We start from the raw sequence: 22,686 nt of genomic DNA, 5'->3' as shown, positions 1-22,686 counted from the left end.
ACCTCATTTTATCAACATGTACCTCCTTGGAAAGGACAATGCCAAGGTAAGTGAACTTATCCACAGTATTCAAAATTTCTCCATTTGCTACAACCACATATGGATAATGTGGTGTACATCAAAACAGTGACTTCACACATAGTAAATTAGCAAAGTTGACAGAAGATGGGAATAATCAATGTTTGAAGAGTTAAGGGAAGAGGCATATTAGCACATTTTTAGTGGAGCTATGAATTGGTATGACCCATCTGAAAGCAATTTAGAATCATGAAATAAAATGACTAAAATGTTAATACCCATTAAGCCACAAAAAGGCCATTGATTAGAAGATAGTCCCCGTATACACTTTTTTTTTTGTGATAGCGAAGAATTGGAAAAGAGCAGGTGCCTATTAATTAGATGACTGCTAAACACAATTGGTATATCACTGTGCTGTCAAGATACCTACCAATTGGGGAATGCTTAAATGCATTGTGGTACAAAAATGTACAATGATTCTAATGTGTTATCAAGAAATGACAAAAACAAAGAACCCTGGAAATATTTACAAGGACTGCTGTAAAGTGAAGTAAATGGAATCAATAAAATAATATACACAATGACTATAATATAGGTAAAAAAACATTCACAAAAATACTTAAAAGGGGAATGTCACAAAATTATAAAGAGAAAACTTGGCTCAAAGGAAGAGGAAAGATCTCTCAATAAAGATATTAAGAAACAGATAAAGATGATTATAATAAGGAAGAAAAAGAGAAATTTTCTAAACTTACTATTATGCTGATACAGGAATAAACTTAATTTGAATAAATATACATTAATATATTTTTGTTCATATATAAATAGTATGATTATATATAATATTTGTATAAATGTTATATATATATATATGTACAAATAAAATGAGGGAAAATAGTAGATAAATTGCAGATAAAATCAACAGATCCAGGAAATAAATGACAAAACCACTAAACTTCAGAACTAGATTTGCTTAATGATTAATATAAAGAAAAATAAAGGTTTAAAACACTGTTAGGGAAAGGACTCTGTGTTTGTATAATGATAATAGTGGAAGGTCGAGAGAAGGAAAAATTGCTCACTGCTGGTTCTTTTTTCAACCAAAGAAATACCTGAACTAGGAAGGAGAAATAAAAAAAATATTAATAAGGAGCTGTACACAAGAAACTGGTAAAAGAGTTCCAAGTTACTTTTTGTGATTTCAAGTCACCAGGTCCAGACAAACTACATTGCAGGTAACTGAAAGAACTGTCATATATGATTACTGAACTGCTGTCAGCAGTCTTTGAAAAATTGTTGTTCCCAGAGGACATGCTGCAGAACTGGAATCAGACAAATGTTAGCCTAATCTTCAAAAAATAGGAAGAAGATGGAATCTTCAAAATTGAAGCTGGCAAATTTCATTTTTGACTTATTGCAAAAATTCTATAACATATATTTAAAATGTATCATGTCTATTATCAATAAATGATAATCACAGTGATGTTCTATATTCTATATGCCTTTCAATCTATATTATATGACTATGAATACATCATATTCTTTAGAAAATTGTTTATAAAAGCCTTTTCCTTTCTCTTAACATTCATCAAGGAAAACTGTGATTCAAATGTATATAAGGAACATAGGCAAAGATATTTTGCCTCGTAGAATAGCACCTGCCTTTAATGTGGGTGCTGTGTGTAAACAAATGAATAAACACAGAGAGAGACCATGTCCATTAATCTCTAGAGAATGCCTTTCAGGATCTCTGTTCATTCACTCCCAGTCTCCTCGCAATTGTAGAGGTTCTAATTCAGATGAATCTAGGAAAAACATAAAGATAATTTTAATACAATATTTCATAAATTTATCTAAGTTGGCTCTTATTGTCATATTTCATCAAGATTTTTGCCTTCATCTCAACTTTGTAAGATAGAAAAGAATAAAAACATATTTTAGATGAGTATTGAAAATCAGAAATGAATATATAAAGCATTAATATTCCCAGTCACTCTATCATTCTGATAAATTACTTCCTAGTCATCAACTGCATATTGCCAGGTATCTCTAAGTGACCTTTTATGAAAGTTACTTCCCATGTTCTCCTTTCAATGTCAGTGAGGAAATTGGAAGAGCCATCAAATGAACATCCTCTTCTGTTCTCAGTGTTTTGATCAGCAGGTCCTTAGAGAATTATTTGACAGGAGAATGAAAACTGAAGTAAAAGACCATTGAAATTAAATGTGAGAACATAAATAACTTTATGGAAAAGACACTTTTTTTAGTCCAGGGAATGGGGTAGGACATTCCAAATAATTTCACTCTAAATTCTGATTGTGTTGTGTTGAGTAACACTAAACTTCAGTGCCCCACACACATGAAGATATACATTTGAAGGGGAAGGGATCTGTATTGATAGAGGAACTTGCAGATAAAATCCCAAATCAAGAAAGAAACAGTAAGTGTAGATTATATTTTTTAGAGAAATCTGTCAGTAAAAAAGGAACATGATAGGCAGAAAGTTTGAGAGGTTAGTGGGATCAAGGAAAATTGTTGTTTTTATTTTTCCCCTTAGATGGTTGAAAACATAAAATGTCTATAGTTAATAACATTGGATTTTTTTTTTTTTTGAGAAGGACTGAAGAAAAAGAGAGAGGGTCTAATATTGGTAAGCAGTTAAATGACACAGTGGATAACATGTTGGCCCTGGAATCAGAAACACCTATCCTCCTGAGTTCAAATCTAGCCTCAGATACTTATTACTTGTGTGACCCTGGGCAAGTCATTTCACCCTAGTTGCCTCAGCTTTAACTTCTGGGAAATGAGTTGGAGAAGGAAATGGTAAACCATGCCAGTGTGTTTGCCAAGAAAACCACAAAAGGGGTCATGGAGAGTTGGACATGATTGAAAAAGACTGAATGACAGAATATTGGTAGATCAAGGACCATGAAAATATGAGAGAGAAAGTGATTAAAGAAACAAAAGAAAGGTTTAAGTTTGGAAAGGAGATGGTATATCACTTTCCCTTTATAAAAAGAAAGATAAAAAGATTTTTGAATATTAAGAGAAATTTTAATAAAGGAGTAATTGGAAATTAAAGGAACTCATATGTTTTCAGACTTCTCATCAGATGGGAAGAAACAAAAGTAACTGCTCAGAGGTAACAGCTGGGGAGAGATATGATGAGTAACAAGCTGGCAAATGTTAAACAATTGTCTCTCTAAAAATGTATATGGGACACATAATTTAGGTTTAATCTGTATTATTAACATTTTTCTATTACTTTAAGACTAGACAATCAACAAAACAACAAAATAAAAACAGATTTGCAGCACTGATTTCTGTAATGGAAGTGTTCATACTGAAAATATAACAATTATTTCCATAAGTCGGTGGGAGCTGATTTCAGCACCACTCCAGATATGGTTGCAGAAAACTGTTGGGGAAAAAAACAAAACACATGTGGGAAATATAGAATGGAATCATCATATGAATGAAATCCTCAGGGATTTGATGAAAATCCCTGAAACCCCAGGTGAAGTTGTCAAGAAGTTGGAGAGCATACAGTCTATATTTTTGATATTTTATTTGACAATGTTCAAAAGTTAAGAAATAGGAGTTGAAAAAAAAACTCAGATTTGAGGATTCGATTTAGAAGGCTTGTAATCATTAGTCTTCCTGACCTTTTTACAGTTATATTACTGTTGATCACCCCCCCACTCCCATCCTGGAAACTGTTTCCTCTTTCAGCTTTTTTGATATGTTTTATGCTGGTTCATTTTTGTTGGATCAACATCCCATAAAATTTATGTTATGGGTCCTTTTCTCTCTCTATGTACTTTCACAATGCCCTCAGTTTACACAGGATTAAATTGTTTTAAATTAATTAAGATTAATATGCCTTAGACATAGATTTGAACATATCACTTTCCATTGCTTCTTTATTACCTTTATCATAAGAATCAATCTCTACAAATTTGACCGTATGAAAACACTCACAATTTATTATGAATTCATACATGTATATATAAATATACACACATATATATGCATAATGTTTATATGAAAGTTAATTACACTAATAGAATATGTTTATTAAGAAAAGGTAGTTTTTTATCCCCTTGTATCCCTAAACTATCACAGAATGCCAACATTTACTTAATATTTGCCTTATAGGACAATTCATTTATTAAAAATCCCTAACATTCAACTCCTATCTGAGCATTTCCATTGATTAAAATTTCCTTTTTTCACAAGCAGACTCTTTTATAAGATACTTCTAATTATTGGAAAATTTTTCCTATGTTAATTAAAATCTCCCTCCCTTTAGAATAATTTTAACTTATTTGTTCCATTGTTTCTAATTTTGGCCTTTTCAGAATAAACAAAAAGTCTGTTTTTAAAAAATAAATCTTCAAAATCTGCCATTTTTTACTTCTAAAGCACCTTCAATTCTTTTAATTATTTTTCATTATTTGAATGCTAAACATGTAAGCTTGAAAGACTATTTTATGGAGTATTCATACAAGGGAAGGTGATCACACAGTGTCAGAACAAGGACCCTCTCAAGGTCTCTCTAACGACCTTTGGAATCAATTGCATTACATGGATGACATTGGCAATTGCCTCAAAGAAGGTGCTGTGCTTTATTAGTGAAACGAATTGTAGTAGCCCAAAAGAAATGTGAAATTCACAAATTCAGAGACATCTCCACTGAAAATGTTCATATAGCTATTTGTGACAATCCTGTGTCAGTCTTCTGAGCTCATACTGATTTGAGCAACCACAGTCTGACACATTGTACCTTGACTCCAATATAGTGATGTCATTTTGGTGCCCTTCAATAATGAATCACAAGAAGTATTTCACTTGGTTCCAAATCCCCTTACCATTCTGGTCAACAAATTTCAAATTATGACATTTTGTTCTAAACACATTAATCTAGGTGTAGTCTGATCAGTGAAAACTGAAGGCTTAATTTTTCTACTATCTGTGCATTGCATTTTTTTTTAATTAATGGAATCTAGCAATAGATTTATTATTTGCGATACTCCATTATGTTATTAACTCTAATTGAGCTTATATATACCTGAATCCAAAGGTATTTTTCCCATTCTTTTTCCTTTTTATCAAATATAATATTGTGTTTTTATCTTCTTTTATTTGAAACTCTTGAAATATTTTGGGTTACAACAGCATAATTTCTGAACATATAACTTTTCTACTACCCATGAATATACTTATTTGTTTAAATGTTATATTCATAAGAAAATGGAAATTATTTGAGCTTAGAGAGACTATACTTTTATCTCAATTGACTAGAATAATTCCTGACATAATATGTAATTCACAAAGTTTTATTTTCCAGAATGCTGAAAAGGATTAAAGAATATTAGTTATGATAACATTACTAACTATTAAATCCAGGTTGGGGAGAGGTAAATGGCTAAGTATGTGTTTATTATTTGAAACTGGTATAAGAAATATTGTATTGCCATGGTGGTATGATTAGTTATGATGGTGGTATGATATGGTTAGCATTTAAGGGACTCATCTTATTTACAAAATGCATAAATTTAGACCTAGAGATGCTGTGACTTTTCAAAAGGCAGACAGATACTGAAAGGTCAAGTTGAGACCAGAACACTTGTCTTCTTGATTCTAGTAAAGTTTCGTTACCACCATACCGGGATACATTTCACATATAAAAGATGAAAAATATTGGAGAAAAACTGAGATCAGTTAGGTAAGCGAATCATCAAGATACATCCTAGGAGAAAATAAATGCCCTGAATCATGGTGGGCTAGGTATGAGAGGTAGCATGCAAGTTCAGGATTAAACAATTGATTGGCATTATGAGGTAGAAAAGAGTGAAAAGTCAAATTACAAACCTAGGAGAGCAGTTGATACTTCAGTTGAAGTAGAGAGGGGAGGGTAAAGAGGGAAAAGATCATTACTTCAGATATGATTTTGAGGTGTCTCCTAGAAATTCAGTGCAAAATAAATGTCCAATAGACAAATAAAGATTATCACTAAAGTTCAGGTGTATTTATAGATTTGAAATATGTTGAACAGAGATGTACAATGCATATGAACTAGTGAAGATGCTAGAATAGGAAATGGGGGGAGAGAGAAGAGAATCTGAAACAGAACCTTGGAGAACACCCAAAATTGGGAAGTATAGTACAGGTGATGTTTGTCCTTCATTCTCAAAGAAGTCCATGACATCAGGGCAGTGATGTCATGACAAGCAAGCAAATAGAATTTGTATGAGGTGGGTGCAAGTTAAGTTACTAGCCTTACTTTCTCCTCCAGAGCCATCTGTGTCCAATGGTCAGAAATGAATCAGAACAACTGGAGATGGTCCTGGATGCAAGGAAATCAGGGTTAAGTGATTTGCCCAGGTTCATGTAGTTAGTGAGTGTTCTGTAGTATGTATATATATATATATATATATATATATGCATATATATATATATATACGTATATATATATACGCATATATATATATATATGTATGTATGTATGTATTCCAAGAGAAATATCAAGAAGAAAAGGTAATGACAAATAAGGCAGAAAAGTTGAGAATGTTTAGTGATGGATATTAAAAGATCATTGATAACTCTGGTGAGAGTAATTTCCTTGGGAAGCTTGATGATGGAGTTTACAAACTATTGGAAAACATAGCAAGGGATAAAATCAAAAACCCATTTAAAGGCCTTGGAAAGGAGAACAGGACAAAGGAGGATAGAGTAGAAGACTATGTCAAGGATCATTATAATGAAGGAATTGGCAATGAAATTTCCTATAAAGTAAGATATGAATCCTCAGCTCAGAAAATGGGGAAATGGAACAATGAAAAGTTTGAGGAAACAAGAGAAGGTTTAAAATGGTATAATTCAGGAGAAAGAATGATATAGGGAATCACTTAGGGAGTAATAAAGGGGTTACCTTGCATTGAGCATCCAGCTGAAATTAGATAACATAAATTTATAAAATAACAGTAATCAAGGTTATGTGACTTCCCCAAATTTGTTTAGCAGCCTAAGAGGGGGAAGAAAGAATAATCCATGGCTAAGCTTTAGCAAGTGATGAATTATGAGAGGAAAAATGGAAAAAAGTGATTTGAGAGCCAAGAACAGGGAAGATTTGAAATGGCTTTACTGTACAGTCATGGCTGAAAGGGAAGGAAATGAAGTCAGAACAGCTTCAATAGTTTGAGAAAGGTCTTAGAGGTGGAGGAATTGGAAATCACAATGAGGATGAAAAATAGATTTAGGAAGGGAAGGTTGATATGATAGGTGGTTATGGGTATAGAAAGAAATGTCAGTTTCTCATTAAAAAAGTAGAACATTTGTGACTAATGGTGATATCCTATTTGTGGCTGACATAAAGCGGAAAAAAAATAGGTCATGGGATTAAAGAGGTTGAAGATTTGGGCGGTTAGGGACTTTAGGGAACAGCAGAATGACTTACTTTAGTCACACAATTTTTCCCAAGGTATATATCAGTAGCTACTTCTAAAGTATATTTCATTGTAGCTTTGCCTCACATTGTTTGATTCCAGTAGAAATTATAAACTTCCTGAATTAGGACTTTTGCTCTTCAATTATCACGTGCATGTTGTTGCATATTATACTTCACCATTATTCTAAACTGCTCAGGAAAAGTTTCTTTTATTTTGAATATCCCCCTCTGTCTATCAATATTTAAATGTTCTTCAATAAATGAAAATTAACTTCATTATCTAAAATTCATTATTCAAAAATTCAAGTAAACAAATTGAAAAACGAAATCAACTGCAAAACTTAAATAAATTTGGATCTCATTTATGTGGGTACTATCTCATAGTACAGATCATTACCCCTTCCTATGTTATTATCTTGTGTGATTCTTCTATTTGCTTTCCCATATCTGTTTTTTGATCTGTTCCTCCATATTTATTAGAAATTTTCTTGATGTTGATCTGTATTCTTCACATATCAATATACAATTTTGGCCTTGCTCTCACTATATGTCTGGTTCACCTCTTCTTACATTAATATATTTTCTAAAAGAATTCCTTTGCCACTTGTTTAATTAAATGATGTAATGTAGATAAAATGTCTCATAATCTCAGTGACATATAAATAACAATAATTATTATTTAATATATATTAAAGTTTTCTGATAACTACCATACTTTTTTCTACAAGTCACTGAGATTTTGGTCCTTTCTGACATTTATGTATATAACCAGAAGTATGCTATTTTAATTATACAAATTTATTCATATAACTATTCTCAATAACACATGCAAGAAAATAACTAAATAACTGTTATCTAGCACTTAAAAGTGTATGGGAAGAATTGTTACTTGAGTTAGCAAATATTGACTGAATATGGATGATTGAAATAAGTAAGTATTGAAATAAGTAAGCAAATAAGTAGTAAGTAATGTACTCGATTCTTTTTTCTAAAAAAAAAGATTCCATAGTTAACATTGAAATTAAAATATATACCTAAATATAAAATTTGAAAAAATTGACATATTAGAGAAAAATATAGCAAAACCCAAGTATCTAGATAACTGAATATTTCTTATTAAGATATTAATATTAAGATATTAATACTGTTCTGCCTAGATTAAAAAAAGCTTCAGATATCATCCTGGAAATACCATGTTTTCTGTTCCTAAAGTATCTTAGTTAAGTCTAGAGAGCATTGAGTGTTAAACAAAGAATATTTTCATGATCATCATGAATCTCTGCTTCTTTTGATTCTCTTACCAATATAAATAGCTTCATATTCATTCATATAGAGACTATACTTACTAATAATTTCTACCTTTTTTCTACTGAATGTTTAGTTAAAACTCAAATTAGAGTCACACAACAGATTTGTATCTCCAGTTTAACTGCCCTTTGATGGTATTTTCCTATTTAAGTGGTGCTTCAGGAGTATTGTCCTCATTCATTCATTTTCTCTTATCTCCTGATTAATCATTCATTTCCATTTTGAAACAAGGATCCTGTACACCATGTGTCATTTTTTGCCAAAGACTTCTTAAAAGGTCAAACTTTTCTCCTTGACTCTAAGAATTATAAAATATTCTTGAACAAAATAAGTGAATTGAGAAACATGCAAAAATAATTCTTTTACAGCTCCTAGAATAGCAGACACTAGTTGGATAATGTTAATTTAATAGAACATAAGGACTATGCTTTTTCTTTTTTTCAATGATCTATATAGTTTAAAAAAAGTCATTTTGAAAATAACTGAGTAACTAGATATAAGGTAGAGCTTCTCTGACACTGAAATGCAAGAAGTATTCAGTAAGTAATATTGTTTCCTGGTAAAATGACAAAATAATTTTAAAATAAAATGCTACAAATACATTATATCATCCAAACTAATAATTCACATGTATTTCCTTTGCTGTCATGTAATCCTGACTAGTTTCATTGGCTTATTATAGATAGAAAAAAATCAAAATCTCTTATAGAAGTAAGTTGGGGTTGAAATTCAAGGTCCGAAGCACCAAATCCAGTGTTCATAAATTTGTGATTTACTAAACTATATGTTGAATGAATAAATTCATTCCCTTGTAATTCACTTTATCAGATATTTCAATGATTTTTCTTTAGCTGAAACACCTGAAGAACTCATGGATGATAGCAACTAAAACAGTAACATCCACAAGGTCACTTCTGTCACATTTATTTTAAAAGGGTGACATTCAATTTGCTACAAAAACATTAACGCTGAGAGATCTGACAGCTAGTATCAGATTTGGAAAGAATAAAAATCATAATAAAAAGTTACTTTTCATTATAAAGGTTTGTGGACACTTGCTAATGACTATCATTTCAACATGAAACATATCAGATTACCTTGAGCTATGTATCAAACAAGGAAAACAGTGAAAAGACAGAGGCTGCATTAGGAATGAGATAATGTTAAGGCAACTTGACATTCTGTCAAAGAAATTATGTGACCTAACAAGATTTGCTCTATAAAATCTGATGTAAATTTGAAAGACTTTTCTTTGTCTAAATGAATTCTAAATTGTTATATTAAAAGAAATAAATATTCAAAATTATTATTTGAAAAAAATCACAAAAAAACAGAGGTGGTGAATTTGTTTATATATACATATGCGTATTTGTCCAGATATATTTATATATGTTATATGTGCTTATAACAATTTTCATTCATTCTCCTTTTCATGGGATATAAAAAATTTATTAAATTATTGAACACCATTCACATATTCACATCATTTGAGGGATGAAACTGACTATAGAGACCATCTATAGAAACAAATCTTAAATTATGGACATCAAGTTCTTGATTAAGATACTTAAGAATCTAGCACTCAAGACCTAGAAGGAAACTTGAAGGAACAACCACCTTTTTGTTTTATTTTGCTTTGTTTTGTTTTTGAAAGGCAATGGGTTTAAGTGACTTGCCCAAGGTCACACAGGCAATTATTGTCTAAGGCCCTTCTGACTCCAGAGCCAGTGCTCTGTCCACTGTGCCACCTAGTTGCCCTGAAAAAGCCATTTTGCATCTCAGAGAAAAGACTAGTAAGCTTTCCCTCTCCAGTCTAGGATAGGAAAAGAAGGTATCCAAAAACTTTTGGATGAGGTACAGGTTTTATTTAGAGTTAATTATGGGAAAGTAAAACCTGTTCAATCTCTGAGATTAAAGATTATTATAAGCATACTGAGCAGGTATGCACCAGCATCTTCAAACCAGCTTAGTCCGAAGTAAATAGGACAAAAAGTCTGAATTCTGAAAATGATGGTAGGAAAAAAAATGAAGTTGAAAAAGGAGAAATAAAAGAGGAAAAAATCTTATCCTGAAAACTTAGAAAGGAGAGAGCAGAATGAATATAGTAAAGAAAAGTATATTAGTGCAAAGTAAAAGAAAAAGGAACAATTAAAGGAATATGTTAGATATCTATTATCAAAAACAACAAACCTAGTAAATAAGTAAAAGAAAGACAATTTACAAACTATTTGATTCCTTAAAAAATACAAACAAAGAAGTAAAACCTTGTACCTTATATTTCTTTTCTTTATTTTTAGGTTTTTGCAAGGCAAATGGGGTTAAGTGGCTTGCCCAAGGCCACACAGCTAGGTAATTATTGTCTGAGACCGGATTTGAACCCAGGTACTCCTGACTCCAAGGCCAATGCTTTATCCACTACGCTACCTAGCCACCCCTTTTATATTTCTTTTTTTTAAAAAGTTTTTTACCTTATATTTCAAACAATCTTAAAACTATTTAAATCTATTAAAACAAGAGGCACATTTACTAGATGTGGAAGCTTGAACAAATCACTTAAGCTATCTGCCCCAAGTTCCTCATTTGTAAAATTGGGTTAATAATACAATGTATAGATTGATAAGTGGAAGAAAAGATGAATGTTCAGGCAAATATTAATATCTTGAATTTTATGTTCAACTTTGTACACCATATTTTAGGAACAATATTGACAAAATGTGGAATTTGGAGAATATGTTGATCATACAAAGGCAGGAGACTAGAAAGTATGTTATAGTAATTATGAAATAGTTTGATCAAGTGATATTGGTATACTTGTTGGCATTTTCTCTGGATGTTCCTGATACCCAACACTAAATCCTTATGAGGCGGTGGATACAAGTTTGTGCTGTATTGTGCATACAAAGACAAAAATTTAAAAAGAAAACTTTGCTCTGAGAGAGCTGACTTTCTGTCTAAATGCAGTATATGATGTCTTCATACATGGCTTATGATGTGTTTCAAAAGCTTTTAATCTATTTTCTCTGTCTCGTATATACTAGTCTAGTATATATTATGACTGCAAGGTCATTTTACTTTTCACTGATCTGCAACCAAATATTCATCATCTTTCATCCTTTCATCCCCTCACTAGATTGTATATATGTACCATCTTAATGCACTGTTAATAAATAATTTATCATATTATAATTATATTATTATAAAATAAAAGGAATAAATAGCAGCCTCACTCCCATCACCTATAGCATTCTGCTTCTTTTCTAATAGATACATATGCCAGCCATGAGCTTCATCTTTCCAAGTTCTGTGATACATGTCAGACCATATTTGTCCCCTTGTGCCAGGAATCTTAATTTATCTTGCTCATTGACATTTTAAGCATTTGCATATACATATATGAACCATGGCCTCTACTACTGACTGTATTTTTTCTTGGATTTAGCCTCCTGTGAACTTCTCAACTGTTTCTGGAAAGTAGCCCATTATTCTTATATTTAACAGTCATGGTTCAAGAATAGAAATACCATTCTCAGGACCAGTTTCTTAGCAAGTCCTTCTTTATCTATATCCATTTTACTTTCCAAGGCAAAGTTTACTTCAACTAATAAATGATTGCCATGAACAACATATTGTAAAGAATTCCAGATTCATGAGATTAATAACTGATCATCCATGCTAATAAAGTATTTGCACTTTAACATCAGGATGACTTTTAGAAGTCATTTCTTTCAACCTCTTAATTTTACATATCAGGAAAATTTTCATTACACAATGGTCAGAAAATATTCCAGGGCAGCTAGGTGGATAGAGAACTGGCCCTGGAGTCAGGAGGACCTGAGTTCAAATCTGGTCTCAGACATTTAATAACTGCATATCTGTGTGACCTTGGGAAAGTTACTTATCCCATTGCCTTGCACAAAAAAAAGGTAAAAAAAGAGAAAATGCTCTTAATTTTTATAATTTGAGGCATAGAGAGATTAATTGTTATACTGAAAGTCACAAAGTCAGTTTATAGCAGAGCTGAAAGCTAAATTCATGTTTACTTACCCCCAGACAAGTACCAAATCCACTGTTGAGTCTTTACTTCTGAAAGTGTAATAGGTTACTTTTTGGTCTTCAGCCATAATATATGTGCCACCATTAAAATAGTATTGCTTTAAAATTTAGTACTAATTGCTGGACAAACATTAAATAAGGTAAAATTAAAAACAAATCCATTTTATGAGGACAACAGAGGCATGAGTCTCTTGAATATAATAAACATGCAAAATAGCTTATTAGACAAGGTTGTTCAAGGAAACCCACTGCCAGATAGCCCAAGAAATAATCATTAGTTGAAACAATAAAAGATGAAATACAGGAATAAGAATGTATTTTGACAGACTAAATAGCTTTTACCCACTCTCTCTCCAAATATTTTCTTCTTACTTATGACTTTCTGCAGGGAAAACGTGTCCTTGTTGAATATTCCTATTTAAATGTCCTGTAAAATGTTTATGGTACTTGCTGTGGAGTGACTTGACTGGTTTATGGCCACACAGATAGAGCTATGCTGCCATAAATCTAAGAGCTGACAAAATGTTCATACATACTGAACTAGTGTTACCTGTGATTGTCTTATATTTGCCTTAACATTTTTTTTCACTCTCTTGACACAAATCCAATAGTGTTTTCATTCACAATAATGTTTTTGGCTCTCAAGCTTCTTTGTAAAGGTCTAGAGTTTATAATGCAACCAAATAAATAAGAATTTTCAAAGACAAAATCAGAGAATGCAAGTTCTTCATTTTTCTGATGAAGAAGCTAAATGTGGAGAAGTGGATTGTCCAACATCATACAGGGAGTCATACCCAAATCTAGTACTCATTCCATTGTGCTCTTCTTCTATGTATCACTTAGTTATAATTAGAGGTAAAACTAGAAATGAAATCCTAATTTATATTTTAAGAAAATCAAAGAATTTAAGATTCAGAAAGGAAATCAATGACCCTCCAGTTCTACCCATACCTGAGAAAGAAGATATGCTATAAGAAACTTTAATAAACCTAACAACTAGTCAGCTAGGTGGCACAGTGAATAGAGAGCTGTGCCTGGAGTCAGGAAGTCTCATCTTCCTGAGTTCAAACCTGGCCTCAGACACTACTAGGTATGTGATCCTGCTTGTCCCAATTTTCTCATATGTAAAATGATCTGGAGAAAAAAAGGCAAACCACTCTAATATCTTTTTTAAAAAAAGAAAATTCAAATGGGCTCAGGAGGAGTCAGACAGGACTGAAGAAAGACTCAAGAACCACAACACCAACTTCTGAGGAAGACTTCCAATTACAGGTAATACATAACAATCTAGGGAAGCCCACCCATCCTATTGCCCTATCAATTATAACAATCTAGTTCATTAACACATGACAGGCTAGAAGAGAGATGTACCTCATGAACTTATTTTTAAATTCAGATTAAATATTTTTGATTTTTTTATCTGGGCCTGAGGCCTTTCACCATTCTGGTTGGTCTCTCTTAGATGTTTTCTAGCTTGTCAGTGTCTTTCCTAAACTGTAGGACTCAGAAATGAATATAATACACATGATGTAGTTTAAAAAAAAAAAGAAACAGGGTAAAGTGAGATTATCACTTTCCAATTCTTGGAAGGTATGCTTCTCTTAATGATACAGCTAGGTGGTAAAGTATTTAGAATTCTGGATCTGGAATCAGAATAAGCTGAGTTCAAACCATGCTGTAGACATATAGTAAGTATCTGACCCTGGGCAAGTAATTTAACCTCCCCTCAGTATCAGTTTTAATGTCTCTAAATTGGAGAAAATAGTAGGATCTACCTTGCAGGATTATTGGGAAATTAATCTGAGAAATTATCTATTTTGATACTTTCAAGAATCTATATAAACAAATAAACTAAAGGAATTAAAATAAACCTAGAGTTATAATGGACATATAACAAATAAGCAAATAAAAGAAAAAGAAAATGAAGACCCAAGTAAGAATTTCTCTGAATTCCTATCTGGTCAACAACTTATTTTCTAGTTGTAATCTACCTTATATGCTTAAATTTTTTTCAATACTCTTAAGTTAGAAAATAAATCAAGTGGTCTTGATGTAAAGTCTTATTCCATTTAAAAAAAAGCAACTTTACAAGTGCAAGATAGAGAAGCATGGTTAGAAACTCATTCATTTTGTTTTATTTGATTTCATATTCAGAATGAAGTGAATAGTGTGATGGCTGCTTTAAAATCAATGTGATTTTGGGCTGTCCAAATTGATCTTCCTAAATTGCAGATCCGAATGTTGTCACCAGAACCCACTACCCCACAATCTCCAATGGTTCCCAACTTCTTTCAGAATCAAATGTAAAATTATCCAGTTAGTTTTTTAAGACCTGAAAATGTGATCTTTTCCCTCTCTTTTCATGTTTCTTTCACATTACTCTCCTACACTTATATTGTAACTAGCCAGTAGTACTCTACACACTTAGTGTGCAGATGCTCCATTTAGTAAATCTTTGCCTTTTCATGGACCTTCCTCCATTACTAGAATTTTATTTTCACCCCTTGAATTCTCTGTATTCCTTCAAGGTTTAGTTCAGATTCCATCTTCTTTTGAAAAATTAAATTTGTTATTTATTTCCCAAACTCAATTTTTTTCAAGTTTCGAATTCCCTCCCCCTAGCTCCACCAATTTCATGTTGCCTCCCTTCACACACAAAAAAGTTATCCTGCAAAATGTTCTATCCTACAAGGCTCAATATATTCATAATTTAATAAAAGAACAAAAAGATTTTATGTTACTTTTAAGTCAGTAAAACAATTTTCCTTTTATCCCTCCTTTTGGCTTCATCAGGAGAGTTGTCTACCTAGAAGCTGGAAGAATGGAAGTTGGGGAAAAAATAAAGCTAACTTATCATAACTCTTCTTATTTTCACATAATCCCTGAATTAAACAATATTATAATTGAAAGAGATCTGAAAGACCATATACTCTAACAACCTCATTTCCATTTCCCAGAATCAATAAGAAGCTAAACCATCTGGTTGCTAAATTTGCCTTTCCGAGAAAAAAATACTTTTCTCATTCTTTCTTCAATAGCATTTTCTTTTCCTATCACTAGATGTGATAAACTATCTGTTTATTTGTAGTACTCCCATAGCAATTCCAGAACAACTCCTAGAGAAGTGGCATAATTATTGATAAAACTTGACTTGAAAAGTAGTATAGTAAAAGGTTTATTATCTTGTCAATTATTTCTAAAGACTGACCATTGGGAGTTTTTTAGCAAACATATATACAACACTTTTAATACAACTTGACACTAAATTCAACTAAATGACAGTAATAACTAATATCAGAAAAGAAAAGCATGTTATTTTTGTTATATACACTTTAACTGACTCACAAATAAACTGAAGTAAAATACAATTCCTCCTCCACTTACTCTGTATCTATTTCAATTATCACTTTGAAGGGAGGGGTGTAGTTTACCATGAGCTACTGTGAACCAAATGATGCATGAGATGAGCAAGGCTATTTATGTATATTTTTATCCTACTCAAAATGAATACCTTATTTTTAAAAAGCCTTTCACATGTCTCTGTGTTATATTGTTTGCTAAGAATGCAAGTTTTATGAGGCTTGTAGGTATTTTATACTCTATTGGGTATTTTCTGGATACCTAGTTATGGAAAAAAAGAAAAAAACAAAGCAAAAGGGAATTATAAGTAGTTTAATTAAAGAGCAAACCCCCCAAACAACCTTTTTTATATACACCACATTTTGTGTAGTTAGTAAACAAATCTCAAATGTTAAGTATTAAAAAAAAGTTTTCCAAATCCACATGTTTGAAACTGTGGTAAGATAGTGGCATGTTAGAAACTAGAAACAACCAAATAAAACTCTTAAAATACACCAGAAGCAATAATGACAAAAAAACCTAAAGGAAAGCATTCTATCAACTCCTTTATCCCATTCATTACTGGGGGAAACAATAAACAAAACCCTGCCAGATTCCTTCAGATGTATCAAACAGAGATAATTCAAGGTAGTTGGAAATTCAGAAAAACTTTGAACACAGATTGGGGGACAAGTCTCAGAGCCCTGTAAGAGATTTGACTGATGCCCAACACAGAGCAGTTGTGATTCCCCCCTCAAAAGTAGAAGACAGGTTCAGAACATTGGACAGGTATTCTAGGACTTATTCAGTATTCTAACACCCCTCATGCAAATACATTACAGATATAAACAAATCAAACTCAGTATTAAAGAAGCCTCAGGCCCAATCTTGTTTTCAGGAAGCCTGAAGCACAAGAAGCACAAACAAGATATAAGAGTAAACAGTTCCTATAGAAGGTATAAGCTAGACTTAGTCACCACAGAAAGGACCAATAAGGTCTTTTGATAAATATAAGTGTTGAGTGTATCCCAAGTTCAAGCATCCAATATAGAAACTGAGAATAGAGATATAAAGAAATAAGAGAAAATATTGGACTCAAAATCAATATTAGACTTTAAAAAGGATAAACCTTAATGTGGAGAATGATTCTACAAAAACCCAAAAAGAACTTCAGTTGATCCCAAGGACTAAAAGAGTTCCTGTAAGAAATTAAACAAGAGACAAAAATGGAAATATGTAAAGGGTAACAAAACTCAAAGAAAAATTAATATCTTGGAACAGTTTTATAGGTGACAGAAGAAATAAACTCCCCTAAAATTATAATGAACCAAATACAAAATGATTCCACATATCAATATAAAATGTTTAAAAATGTCAAAGAAAAATAATAAAAATTTGTGAGAAATAAGATATTTTAAAAAAATATCTGGAAAACACATTTAACAGAGATCATTTCAGACTCACTGGACTACTTTAAAAAGACCAAAAAAAACCTGGCATATAATATTTCAAGGAATAATAAACAAAAGCTTCCCAGATCTTCTTTCAAAAAAAAGAGAAAAGTGAAATAAATAATATTCATAGGTTGTCATCTGAAAGAAACCCTAAACTGAACACTTTCAGTAATCTCATAGTTAAAAATCCAGAGCTTTTATGTCAAAGAAAAAATATTTCAAGCACTCAAAAATAAATAGGCTAAGTGCCAAGGAGTCACAGTTGAAATCACCTAATATTTGGCAACTGATACTCCAGAGAAGAGAACTTAGAATATGATATTCCCCCAAAGACAAAATGATAAAGATTATAGGGAAGAATAATTTACTCAGAAAAACCTAGTGCAATTCACAGAAGAAAATAAAACATAATTATTTAATAAAATAGTAGATTTCCAAGCAGATCTGACAAAGGGCTATATTGGGTAGACTTGTTGAGATGGAAAAAATAAATAAAGACATAAGATGATCGATTTGAAGGGACTATATCAGGATGAATTGTTTAAATGAAGGTAAGGAAAGATGAAACAAAAGTCTTCTCAAAAACTCTAATCTCCTCAAGAGTCATAGGGAAAGATAAATAAATAAGAAATAAGGTTGGTTTTATTCTACTTTGATCTTTTAGTAGAAGATATAAATAGGACGGTTAGGAAATTATGCTGAAAAGAAAGAGGCAGGGAAGAGAATTGTTTGTTTTCAAAATAGGGTTGCACGTGATGAGGAATACTAAATTATGAAAAAAGTATTACGGAGATAGTGGGGAGAAATAAATATCCCATATGTTTTTTTCATCTGAATCACAAAATGTAAGCACAGAAAAACATTTGTATGGCACACATATGGAAAACATGCTATAAAACTGCACTCAATTAAATAGGGAAATAGTTGAGGACTAAGTAGAAAGAGGGAGGGGAAAGTATGTGGGGGAAATAGTTATGAGGAAAAACAAATTCCAACATAAAAGGACAAAAATATAAAACAGGATTAAAAGGAAAGAAATATAATAAAGACAGGAGGGGGATGGAAGAGAATGGCTAAGGAGCAGAAACAGGTCAAAAATATCATTTTTAAAAGATGCAGTAATGACTAATGGAAAAAATATGAAGTTTGAAATGGAGGAAAACACATTTAATGGTCAGAAATGTGACTGGATAAATTCACTCATAAAGCAAAAGAGGACACAGGATTAGAAAGCAGTAGCTGAGGGGCGGAGCCAAGATGGCAAAAAGAAGGGATCGAGTATTAGGTGCTCTCTGATAAAACTTTGAAACTAAGGACTCTAACTAAACTTTCGAGAGACAGAACCCACAAAGGGACCCAGCGACGAAGTTCTCCTACTCAAGGTAACCTGAAAAAGAGCAGAAAGGCTCTGCTCCCCGGGGTTGGAGGGGCAGCCCCACAGAGGGGTGGCCCACCAGAGCCAAAGAACGTCAGCCTCCCAGAGGCAGCCCCAGGGCAGTGGGAGCCCCAGCTCACAGCAGCAGGGGAGTCTCCTGAGCTGCACCCCGGGGAGCACCGGGCACAAAATGGAGGAACAGCAGGGGACCTCTGCCAGAGTAAGCACTTGGAGCCCAGCCCTCAGGGCACACAGCCAGCAGCTTGATCTTACAACAGCAGCCCAGACCCAGAAACAGAAGCAGGCAGAGCCGGTAAGCAGGAGCCTCCAGGGCATGAGCCCATTGAGCTAAGGGAGGGGAGTGAAGAGAGACTGCAGAGCTCTGTCCTCTGTCCCTGGAACAGGATTCTGGGGTTCTGACCACATTCAGATGCTGATCCCAGTCTAGACCCCCCAATAGAACAGCAGGGCCCCCGCACCTCAGCCCCGTGGCAGAGTGGGGCACTTATGGTCATTCACAGACCAGGAGGGAGGACAGAGCCTCACACACTGAGACCCTTGTGGGAGTGCCCCAAAAGCTCAGGAAGCACCCCAAAACCAGGCCCAGGCTGGGAAAATGAGCAAGCAGAGAAACAAGAGGAAGACCATTGAGAAATATTTGGCATATGAGCCCAAGAAGGATCAAAACACTCAGTCTGAAGATGAGGAAGCACAAGCTCCTGCATCTAAAGACTCCAAGAAAAACAGAAATTGTGCTCAGGCCATGACAGAGCTCAAAAAAGACTTTGAAAATCAAATGAGGGAGTTGGAAGAAAAACTGGGAAAAGAAAGGAGTGAGATTCAGGAAAAACATGAAAATGAAGTCAGCAGCTTAGTAAAGGAAATCCAAAAAAATGCTGAAGAAAATAGCATGCTAAAAACCAGCTTGGGTCAAATGGATAAAAGAGTTCAAAAAGTTATTGAGGAGAAGAATGCTTTAAAAAGCAAAATTGGCCAGAAGGAAAAAGAGATAAGAAAACTCTCTGAGGAGAACAAATCCTTCAGAGAAAGAACAGAATTCAGGGGATTGATGAATTTACCAGAAATCAGGAATCAATACTTCAAAACCAAAAAAATGAAAAATTAAAAGAAAATGTGAAATATCTCATTGAAAAAACAACTGATATGGAAAACAGACTTAGTAAAGATAATTTAAAAATTATTGGAAAACCTGAAAATCATGATCAGGAAAAGAGCCTTGACATTATTTTCAAAGAATTACTACAGAATAATTGCCCTGATATTCTAGAAGCAGAGGGCAAAATAGAAATGGAGAGAATCCACAGATCCCCCCGAGAAAGAGATCCCAAAAAATAAACCCCTAGGAATATTATAGCCAAGTTCCAGAACTACCAAGTCAAAGAGAAAATATTACAAGCAGCCAGAAGGACACAGTTCAAATATCGTGGAGCTGCAGTCAGGATCACACAGGACTTAGCAGCAGCTACATTGGAAGCTCATAGGACTTGGAATATAATATTCTGGAAGGCAAACAAGCTTAGAATGCAGCCAAGAATGAACTACCCAGCGAGGCTGAATGTCCTCTTCCAGGGAAAAAGATAGACTTTCAATGAACCAGGGGAATTTCAAATGTTCCTTTTGGAATGGCCAGAGCTGAACAGAAGGTTTGATCTTCAGATACAGGACTCAGGTGAAGCATGGAGTTTGGAGGAGAGGGGGATAATATGAGGGACTTAATGATGATGAACTGCATGTATTCCTGCATAGAAAAATGACACTGATAATAATCATATGAACCTTCTTATTTAACAGAGCAGGTAGAGGTAGCTTTTATAGTTGAAGCATAGGAGAAAGCTGAATTTGAAGATAAAACATGGTGTAAAAATGGAGTCAATAGAAAAAAAGGGAAATGTAATGGGAGAAAGAAAAAGGAGAGGGGGAATAGGCCAAGATATTTCATATAATAAGATTTTTTTTTAATTACAATGAGCTATTGAAATGATATGAAAGCGGGGAGGCAAAAGGGGGAATGAGGGAACCTTTGCTTTCATCAGAGGTGGCTCGTAGAGGAAACAGCATATATACACAATAGGGTATAGGCATCTGGAGTAAGAAGGAGTGGGGAGCAGGGGGAAGGGGGTGGGGATGTGAATAAAGGAGGAGAGGATGGACCATACGGGTAGAGTGGTCAGATATAACACATTTTCTTTTTTACTTCTTGCAAGGGGCTGGGATTTCAAGGCCTGTCCAGGACCATAGGGCCAGGTGGATTCTGGGCCTAAGGGGTGGTGTGGGGGCCCAGGACCAGGGATCTGTCTGCTGCCCCAATCAGCTACCCTACAGCACAGTCAGATTGAAAGGAGAGAGAGAGAAAATATAGTACATGGTAGTGGAGAAATATGAAAGGAGGGAGTTGCGATCAGCAATGGCAACGTTGGAAAAATATGGAAGTAACTTTTGCAATGGACTTACCATAAAAAATGCGATCCACTCATGACAGAGTTGTTGGTGTTGGAACAAAGACTGAGCACATTTTTTATTGTTATTATTATTTGGGGTGGTGTAGGGCAAATGGGGCTGGGTGGCTTGCCTGGGGCCACATAGCGGGGTGATCTTTGAGTGTCTGGGGCCGGATTTGGACCCAGGTGCTCCTGGCTCAAGGGTCAATGCTCTGTCTGCTACCCAGCCACTTCTACTATTATTACTATTTTATTTTATTTTGGGTATTTTTTTTCTTCTTTTTGGTTTTTGCAGGGCATTGGTGATCGGGTAGCTTGCATCTCACATGGCTGGGTGATTGTTGGGTCTATGGAGCTGGATGTGGGCTCAGGTGCTCGTGGCTCCAGGGCTGGTGCTTCATCCATTGCACCACCTGGCCATTCCTACAATTATTACTATTATTTTTTAATTTTAATTTTTTTCTTTCTCTTTTACTTTATCACTCAAATAAGTCTATATTCATGAGGAGGAGGGGGTATTTTGTTTACTCTTAAACAAGAATATTTTATTAATGTAAAAAAAACACTTGTACAAAATGAGAATAAAAAAATAAAAAAAAACAAAAAAAGAAAGTAGTAGCTGATAAGGAAAAAATAACTTGAAACATTACGATTTAAAGAGTTTAAAGCAAGGTGAACTAAAACAGAGATAATGATTTTGAATAAGCTTACAATAAATATAGACAATATAAAAATGAAATCAATAGAAACTATATTAGAATTAAGAGTACTGACTTCTGGCTAAGATGGCAGAGAGAAGATAGACACTTGCTAAGGTCTCCTGCTCTTCCCTCATATACAAAATGAAACAAACATCTTTAACAGAAATTCAATTGACAAAACCCAGAAAAAGAAGCTAGGAGAAGAATTTCCACTTCAAAATTTGTCTTCAGGGATCGTTGGTGAGCCAGGGGCAGAGAGAAGAGAACTAATAGGGCAGGATGAGAGTCAGACTAAGCTAGGGTCAGCTGTGGAGGCCTTAAATGTGGGAGCCATGGTCTGAGAGCCAACTGGGGTGGAAGCTATGGCTGTGGGACTGATGCTGTGGGACATTTCTACAGGACTGGAGGGTGAGTTTCAGTGTGGAGAGTTGCAGACATTGATCTGCTGGGCTCCTCTGTTCTGGAGGACCTCTGACTCCATACTTGAACTTCAGCAGACACCTGTAACACAGTAACAAACACAGTAACA

The sequence above is a fragment of the Macrotis lagotis genome, chromosome 6 (genome assembly GCF_037893015.1).
Source record: "Macrotis lagotis isolate mMagLag1 chromosome 6, bilby.v1.9.chrom.fasta, whole genome shotgun sequence".
NCBI classification, from domain to species: domain Eukaryota; kingdom Metazoa; phylum Chordata; class Mammalia; order Peramelemorphia; family Peramelidae; genus Macrotis; species Macrotis lagotis.
Note: the sequence above shows the minus strand (reverse complement) of the source record.